Here is a 9,490-nt window from a genome sequence, read left to right as displayed (position 1 = left end):
TACCGCGCCGCCAGGCACCTGCTGCAGGTAGGCGCGGACAGGCAGCCCTGCTCCAAGGGCCGTCGAGGCGCCCGCTGAGGGGCGGCCCTGAGTGGGGACGAGGGGGATGTAGCCTGCTGGTGGGCAGCCCTCAGCAGCCACACGGTGGGGAGAGGCACCCCCTCTCAGGACCCCGGTTTAGAAACCCGTGGGGAATGGGCCCAGGATGGGGCTTGAGGGCTTGGTTTGTAACCGGCCCCTGGGTTTGGACTGCTGCTGGGCTCCTAATGCGGGGGCACAGGTCGGGTCTTCCCCCAAAGGATTGTGAAGCAAAAGTTGGAAAAGGAAATGGGTTCGGATAGGACCAGACTTGGTGCTGTCCTAACACGCAGCACGTTGTACTTGGTGGGGTGGAGATCTGTGCCTGGGGCCTTACGGGTGCCTGGTCATTTGCTGTCCTCCCTAATGCAGGAACATAAGCGATGCTCCAAGTCTCCAAGCTTCCCTTTGTTTGTTTTTCCCACTTTTTCTTCCAAAAAGTCGGGTCACAGAAACAGAAGAACACTTTTTTTTTTTTCTGCTGAGAGAAGCTCAAAGTCTTTCATTTGCTGGCAAACAGTTTAATTTCTTTCTTTCCTCCCCAACCGAAAATTCACGGGTGTGCTTCTCCAGCCATTGGCACAAATCCGCGGCTGTGCCAGTTTGGAGTAGCCCACTAATGAGTCTGTTAACAGTGCTGTTTCATGGCAGCGTGTTTTCAGGGATTCAAGGGAAAATATTTTCATGCCAGAGCAAGTTGTAACGTTTCTGTCAGAATGTTTTTTCTAGTTGGGGACACATTTATTTATTTATTTATTTATTTATTTTTGAGAAAAATTAACATCTTTTTGCAAAATCATTCTGTTTTTTTCTTTATAAGAAACAGGTAGGGGAAGGACTAGACCTAGTAAATGACATCAATAACTTTATAGTTAAGGACTAGTTGTACAGAATGTAATTACATTTGTAAATTTGTGTGTGTGTATATGCATGTGTTATGGCCGCACTTGTAACTTGCCACGTAGAATTTGGTAAAGTATCTACGTATCTGTTTCAGCAACAACACGCATGATTTAGTACATCCAAACCAGGTAAAGCATCTATAAATCGGTTCTAAATTTCAGTGACAAATCACACAATTCAGTGCACTTAAACCTCATGACATTAAACACTGGCCACAAAATATGACTATTTTACCTTTAATACATATTATTTGTATTCCCTAGTTACAGGCACATATTGAGAAGAGGCTACTTTTGTAATCTATAGCATATCTTAGATGAGGTTTTAACACTGGGAAAGCAGCTACGAATCAAGTTTTTATTTCTCTTTGTATCTTTTAACATTATTTATTAAATATCTAAATATTAAAATGTTCAGGTGTTAGAGATAACTGAAGACAAAACATAGGCTGGACATTTAAAGGCCCACATTTCAGACTATTTAAAGATGTGATCTTGAAAACCCTTAGATACTTGAGTAACCTTATTCAGGTACATCACTTTCCTTGAGCTTAATTTTATGCATATTAATACAAATTATTGAACCTAATAGGTTTGACTGCATGAATAAATTATTTTGGAGTTTAGGTGTTTGTGGGGTTGGGCCCCAAGTGTGCAGTGTAGTATAATCACGTGCAGATGAGTGTTACGCCTTTTCGTAAAAGCCACTAATTGCAGTTAGCCGTGTTGTAATTGCTCTATTTAAATATTTCTTTGGAAATCAAGGAGACTACTTACCTGGATAAGAGCTGCAGGTTTATGACCCTCAACTGTGAAATCCTGAGGAAGGAACAATTATTTCTTTATGTCCATCTGTAAATAATTACACACATAAACTACGTTTAAAGAACATTGTGACATTCAAAGTTAGGAAATGCTGGAAGTATGGTTGCTTGGGAAACCTTAACTCAGTCCCCAAGTACTGTGCATTATGAAATTAGTCTAATAATTCAGTACTCCCCTCCCATTTCTCCCCCCCCCGCCCGCACAAACCCCTAACTCATTCAGAATACAAAATGGATGTGTCAAATTAATGTGCAATAGTTTAATTTTGTTTTCTCTTCGCTTTACTGTTTGTGGCCCCATGCCTGCTTTCCTGACTCCGAAGGTAGAATTAGTTATTTCCTCATGGACTCTCCTATGGTGCCTCCCACTCTCTGGTTCTTTAGCTTAATTTGTTACTCTGCCACTGTGCGACTCAGGCAAATCTGTGCTTCTTTCTGGAGTTCCTGCTTCTTCCTCCTACAGATTCCTGATTTTATCCCCAGATCAGGATGTCATGGAAAAAGTAATATGTAATTAAAAACTTTTCTGTGATGTAAATGTATAAGGTTGCATAGTAGGCCACAATTCTGGCTTTCCCAAGTTGTTAACCTGCAAGTTAATAAGCAAGGGCATCCGTGTTCTGTGTAATTTTTGAAAAGCCAATTGGGAAAAACAAAAAGTCCATGTGGTAGCATATTGATGCTTTCCTTGGTTCTCAAGAGGGACTTTTTGGATCCATTTAAAAAGGCTTCTGGCACTTGTCACCATGGAGTAACTTAACAGTGGTAATCTAGGTTGTCATCTCCTCTGTATAGACCTCGAGCTTTTCTCAGCAGAAAAAAAAATTGGCTATCAGCTGATACCGATTTGATTTCTGGTACCCAACCTGGGAGTGTGGAGAGCTGCCTCCAGCTGGTAAGTGTGGTGTGGTGGAAGGGAAGGGGAGAGAGGGAAAGGGTGTGAGGGAACAGATCAAGGCCCCTGTGGTGAGGGAAGCATGGGGCTGGGGCAAGTGCTGCCCATCCAGGGCAGGGTGGGCGTGGGACAAAGCCACGGCTCGTCCGGGGATCACGGGGAGTGTGTGTGTGTGTGTGGGGCGGGGGGCGGCTCCCTGTGTGCTGCTCAGCCAGAAGCCGCTGGTTTGGTGGCTTGTCCGGTGGTCTCGCTGCTGCTTGTCTGGGGGGGGCATGTAAACCGAATCTGCGTGGGCCAGGGCTGAGCCAAGGTCTTCCCGGTGTGGTGGGGCTATGCTGTACAGCCCTGCCCAGCCAGGAAGAGGTTGGTGCAGCCCCGGCCTGCCCTGAGCAGATCTGGGGGCATGTGACCTGTGCAGATCCAGGGGCACATGCCCCCCAATGCCCTTCCAGATGAGTGGTGGGAGCAGCGGCAGGAGCTGCTGGACAAGCAGGCAAGCCCTGGATGAGCCGCTGGACCAGTGGCTCCCGGCCAAGCAGCGCGGTGGCAGAAGCCATGCCCACCAGACAAGCTGTGGCTGCACCTTCCCTGCCCCAGCTGGGCAGCCCCTGCCCCAGCCCCTGTCCTCCCTCTCCATGGGGGCCTTGATCTTCCCCCCAATGCCCCTTCCTTTTCCTTTCCACCACGCCAGACTTAGCAGCTGGAGGCAGCTCTCCAAGCTGCCAGGCTGTGCTTCTTGTCATCTGTGCTGCTCTGTGGCTGCGCGCATGCATGGACCATTTATTGGCTTGTTATGGCTGATTTCCGATATATTAAATTTTCTTTATCTTGGTGCTGATCCAATATCGGACAGATGCATCAGTGTACCTCTGCTAGACATGGATGAGATGTATGTGAAACCCACTGGCCAAACATCTGTAAGCAAATATATGAGGAATGATGAGAGCAAGGAACTTTAGGTTCTTTTTCTGACTCTGAAGGTCTAGTGGTTTCTAGTGGGCACAGACTTTTCTGTATGTTCCCTGTAACTTAACTGCTCACCTCATCTTCTCCAAGTTGTTACTGTCCTAAATCTCTTCTCCAATGTTTATTCCTTTTGTTAGTTCCATTCTCTTCATCTAGTTAGTCCCACTCCATTCTTTCGGTGTGTCTTCCTCATCCAACTCTTATTTACTCAGCCATCCAGTCATAGAGAAATGGGGCTGGAAGGGACCTCCAGAGGTCATCCGGTCCAGTCTCTACCTGAGACGGGATCATCCCTATCCAAACCATCCCATACAAACCATAATCTAAACTATACATAAAACTACTGTCAAACTTGACATAACATGACCTAACACCCTAACCTGCCACAGGTAAAGCAGGGGAACTACAGCATTCAGTGTCCTGCTTCTATATTGATAACATTTTATAAGCTCAAGAGATCGTATAGAGGGCCTTGCCTTTTGCTACAGTGTAAGGCAAAGCCTCCCACAGTCAATATTCCTTTATGGCCCCAGATATAATGATTGGTCTGACTGCAAGTGGATGAGTAAGACCTTCTAGCTAGGACCCTTCTGCTTTGGTCCCCTAAAGGAGCATTGGCATACCAAAGTCAGTCCCCAGCCTTGGCTGTAGCCAACACCCAGTGCCTCTGGGAAGGCTTAAGAACACCCTAACAAATATAGCACAAAAGGGTGGAGGTGGCAACCAGCAAAGTCCAGAAGCATAGGAAATATTCAAGGTAGAACATAGGTATTATTGCACCTATTGTCCCTGACCAGTGGCTGTCCAACCTCTTCTTGAACATCTCCAGTGATGAAGAGTCCACAACTTCCCTAGGTAGTCTATTCCACTGCCTCACTATTTGAGCAGTGAAGAAGTTTTCCCAGATATGCTGTCTAAACTGACTTTGCTGGAACTTCCAGCCATTAGTCCATTAGTCCTCCTCTCTGCAGCAAGAGAGAAAAGGTACTTTTCCTCTTCTCTATGGTAGCCCTTCCAGCATTTGATGCCTGCTATCACACCCCTTCTTAAGGACCTTTTCCTGCATGTTGAACATGCCTAGCTCCTTCAGCCTTTTCTCGTATGATTTACTTTCCAAGCCCTTTATCATCGTTGTTGCCTGCCTTGGGACCCTACCAATCCTAGGGTGCATACACAAGTGACATTTTCCATGTGGTTGGGCCCCTGAAAGTGCTCTACATAACATATGTACATGACGGCCAAGAGCTTTTAAAATGGTCAATTGCATGAAAAATGATCCCTGGTCAAATGAGTTATTACATTAAGGTGTTCTAAAGCAGAGTACTGTAGGAAACTTGTTTCCTCTACGGTTAATTCTTCTTGTGGGGGGTGGACTGGGCTGGTGCTACCAACATGGCCCAACCCCTAGGCTGCAAGGGGGAAGGGAGCTCGAAACTGCTTTGACTAGCCAGAGCTATGGGGAAAGGGGAGGAATGGAGCCCCCTCACCTTGCGGGCCCAGCCTGGCTCCTGTTACCTCAGCCATGGTACCTGGGGGGGCCTGCAAGGCAGGGGGGGCTCCATTCCACCCCCCCTCTCCCTTGGCTCTGGCCATTCAAATCAGTTGGGAGCTCCCTCCCCTTCCCCCTGCCTCTCCCACTGACAGCCCTGGAGGTGGGAGGCAGCAAGGCCAGTGAGGGGTGCAGTTTGGCAGCCTCCTCTGAGGTTGCTGCAGTGCCCTTGTCTGCTGGCCAGGGCCAGTGCAGGCAGGCATCAGCCCACCCCCTTGACCTAACATGTCTGTTGGGTCTTGGAGGAGGGCGAGTGGGGAGTGGGGCTCTCCTTCATGGTGCTTTATCTAAAGCACCATGAGTTAGAGTGGGGCTCTAATGTTTGAAGGCACCCTTAGTCTTTTTCTTGGGGCCCAGTTCTGTTCCTCCCCCGCCCCAATGTTCTTCTTCTCTGGGTTCCTAGCCTGGTCCATTTCTCATTTGGCAACAATCTTCCAAGCACTACCTCCCTCCTGCCCACATGCCCTGTTCCTGGATATGTTATACTTAAATAAAAAAAAAAAAAAAGCCATAAGTTTTGTTTTGAGTAAATGTTTGGCTATTAACAGACTAACAAAATATTGTAACTGGGTGGGAGAGCCATGCAAAAATAGTCATCAATGGTGGCGTCATGCTCTGCCACCACTGCAGCTAGTACTGCTCTGTGTGTTACAGCTGCCCCGGGCACAGGCTGCCCAGCTAGGCTGCTGCTCTAACTTAACATATTCTCTCACATTTGTACCATTTACAATATATAAACAGTATCAAACTTCCTGGGTTTTTTACCTTTATTGAAGCAAACCAAAACCTTCATATGGAAAAAAAAATACCCATGAAAACCACAAAAAGAATAGTTAGTGAAAGCTACTTTTTAATGATGTGTTTTAAGGAATGTTAATTACCTTTAAATATTAATTCATTTCACACAAATTCTCTAAACCCCATAGATTTTAATGTGAATTTTTGGACTTTCTATTTCCCAGAATAAGTAATTAGGTAAGAATGAAAAGGTTTGTCAAATTCCGAGTTGGTGAAAACAGATCAGTGAGGTTTCACATTCTTAGCCAAGTCCAGATTTGATCTGAATTAACTTCACGTTAAGGTGTTGCAACACCCCAGTTCAGAACTACTGATATGTTCCTACTCATACCAGACATTCACTGCATGTTTAAATGTCCATAACCCAGGCCAGGTTACTAATTCTTGTGATTTCCTTTAGGTGCAAAGTATTTTTAGGGTATAGTCCTGCAAAATGCAGTATGGGAAGTGTCAAAGCAACTTCACCTGCTATTGAAATTACCTTCATGTTTGGCTTCTACCTGTTGAAAACATTAAAGTGTACGCTAGTAAAACTGCATGTCCAGTTATAGCATGCACACTCAAATATGTTTCTAATTCTGACTTGATACAATAAGGCATAGTTTATATAACTAGTAAATTTGTAAAGGAGGATGTATAGCATCAGTATAATTTAGATTATTTCCCTTCTCTAATGTTGTTCAGGGGACCCCACATTTTCAGGTTAGATCTTGGTTAATAGAACAATGTTGATTTCCAGGAGCAGAAGACTTGGCCCTCTTCTCTAAGATTCCTAAACTGACACTGCTGTTTTAACTTGATTAACCTCTCTAAACTCAGTTAGAAATAGGTGTAAATACATGCTGTATATATTTGATGAAGAGGTGAAGTAGATCGGGTCGAATCCATAGTTTGACTCTCCTCACTGCCCCTGCCCCCACTGTCCCATCAAGTCAACAACCAGAAAACAATGCTAGGAAGCTGACCCTATATGATGCATTTTGGTTTTTGGGGTAGGAAAGAAGAGTCAATGTCACATCACTAGGTGGTAGAGTATTGGTATTAACTCTTACTCTTCTTTGATTAAAGAATCAAAGCAATATTTTGTTTCTCCCACTGTTTTTTTTTTTCTCTCTCTTATTGAAAGTGAATTGCTTGTGTTGAACTCATTTTAGTTTGCATAATAGAAAGTGGGGTCACAGAAACAGAAGAACACTTTGTTTCTAGTGAGGAGCTGTTGCCTAGGAACCAGGCACACAGCAACAGGATGCTGATTCTTCCTTCCCCTATTTGAAACATGAGGTAAGTATTCTTCCTAGATTTTGACTTTCAACACCAAACCCTACAAAGCATGCAAAATAACAAATCTAGGGACATACCCTTCTCAGGCTATTTCCTGCTTCTTTTAATGCTAAATGAGAAGATTGCACAATGTGCCAGATTCTACTCAACATATATGCAGAGGAACTTCAAAGTAAATGGAGCTATTATGAATTTATTATGTGGTAGCTGAGTGCAAAATTCGATGGCCCAACAAGAGAAGAATATTACTCATTGTTATTGTAGAAGTACATTTAACATTTTTAACAAGGAAGGAGCAACTCTAAACAATAGTAGTTGGACACACCATTCAGTTTTTCTCTTTCTTGTAACTATTCACAGTGGGAACAAAGTAGTAATTGTCTCTGTTGCTAATTATAAATATCTTTTCATCTCCTCTGCTTGGACAGTATATGTTTGAAAATGATTTATTTCAGTGGTGATTAGATTAATTACCTATCTTTGAGTTGTGCAGCTTTCAAGCGTCAGAGATGACGAACAAGTATAGTAAAACCAGTAGTCTGAATTCAAGTTAAACACCACCATTACTTAAAATGTATATTTGAAAAGGATGGTTTTGCCACAGTCACAAAGATAGTAACAATTCTGAGTTTAGAGACTTTTTGAAACTCTAGGTATGAGTGAAGGTGGGGGGGGGGGAAGAGGAACAAAAAATGAGTTGAGTTGTAAAATGTGATAAACCAGATACTTGGAATTCTTTGACTGTTGTTATCATCATTAAAATTGAGCATAAATTGAGGTTTATAGCCCTCTCTTGCACCCAGTGCATATCATTGCATGTATGCTGATAGAGTAAACTTCACTTTGCAGTCTTAAAAAAGTAAAAGCCTGACTATGCCATATCACCCATTGAAGAATATCTTATCTAGCAGTTGTGGAAGTAGATGGGACTATTTATGGAATGTGGTACTTCTAAAGAAGAGTAAGAATGTCAAAATTGGCCCCTATGTGAGCCCCTCAGGTGCAGATACCATGATCATGTTTTGAAGAGATTAAACAAAGTTCTTTTCAAACTAAAATCTGAAAAAAGGTCTATTAATGTTTTCCTGTGTAAGCAATGCCACATTTTAAAGTCACAAGTAATAGTGTAACAGTTGTACATCTTGGAAGAGAGAGTCTTCAGTGCCAAGCAGATAAAGAGTTACTGATAAACTGCATTTTAATACAGACAAAAATATTTATCCAGGCAGAAAAAGAATATTTCCTAAAACCGTAGTAAGCGCTGGAGGATGAAAATGAAGGAAGAAATTCTCTTCTTATAGATATGCTTTTTCTGTGTCCACCTGTTTAAAAAAAACAAAAACATTAGAAGAGACATTTTTGTTTTTTTCATCCCAATATATTTCATCAAGTAGGAAAGAAACTTTAATGCTTTATGATGGTATTTCTTGAGGACCTGTTCTGAAGCTCATTGAAATCTATGGAAACCCTCCTATTCCTGGGTGTTTCTCAAGTACCTCATAAAGCAGAACATTCTATTTCTCTTTGTTTTTACAACTGCTTTAAGTATTCAAGTTAAAGCATTCGTATAAACCCCAACAGTATATGAAAAATCTACCAGCACCTTGGAAATAAAGTTCCATGTCAGTTTTGAGGAGAAATTTTATAGTTCTTTTCTTCACTTCTTGACTGAAGACAGTGATTTTCTCCTGTAAGGTATTTAGGAGAAGAGCAACATTTAATTAGTAAGTCTCAGCTGAGATCTATCTAGCTATGTTTCTTATCACTTACTAAAGATTTGTGAGTAAAACTGAATTCTAATCTTTCTAGCCCTGGTAGAATGAAGTCAGAGTTGGGGTTCAAAGACTCTCTGACAAATTTCTTGGAGTGAGGTGTGATGGTGCAGGAAGTGTATGAGATGGTATTTTGGTGATTTTTTTTTTTTTTTTTTTTTTTATTGGTCCAACTTTTATCCAGTAAGAGATACCATAAAAAAACTCCATTGTCTCAAGCTCATTGGAGTTATTTTGAACTTACACTGGTTGAACTGGTAGAGTTTATTTCATTATATCTGTAAACCTTTTTAATGAGTAAAGGAGCTTTCCCTCTACCAAATCTATGCAGATTTTGCTCTTTTCTTAGTTGCATGGCTTCTAATAACATGCAGACCACTTACTAGTTCTATCTATCAAGGTAAAGGCTTCTAATAGCTAGGCTG

General features: G+C 42.7%; 1 protein-coding gene and 1 long non-coding RNA gene across 2 annotated transcripts in view; one reads left to right on the top strand and one right to left on the bottom strand.

The window, feature by feature from the left end:
* The first annotated feature begins 6 nt into the window (after positions 1 to 6).
* KL (klotho) overlaps positions 7 to 9,490 on the top strand; it is an 85,838-nt gene continuing 76,354 nt past the window's right edge. The window contains exon 1 of the mRNA XM_025207094.1: positions 7 to 27. The gene's annotated coding sequence lies outside the window, so the exon portion shown is untranslated. The remainder of the gene's footprint in view (positions 28 to 9,490) is intronic.
* LOC102380906 overlaps positions 7,467 to 9,490 on the bottom strand; it is a 10,690-nt gene continuing 8,666 nt past the window's right edge. The window contains exons 2-3 of the long non-coding RNA XR_324135.2: positions 8,897 to 8,981; positions 7,467 to 8,615 (exon numbers count right to left, since the gene is read on the bottom strand). This is a non-coding gene — a long non-coding RNA (uncharacterized LOC102380906). The remainder of the gene's footprint in view (positions 8,616 to 8,896; positions 8,982 to 9,490) is intronic.

This window comes from Alligator sinensis, unplaced genomic scaffold, assembly GCF_000455745.1.
Source record: "Alligator sinensis unplaced genomic scaffold, ASM45574v1 scaffold406_1, whole genome shotgun sequence".
Taxonomy (NCBI): Eukaryota; Metazoa; Chordata; order Crocodylia; family Alligatoridae; genus Alligator; species Alligator sinensis.
The sequence above is the reverse complement of the archived record's forward strand: the minus strand, read 5'-3'. Positions and strand labels throughout refer to the sequence as shown.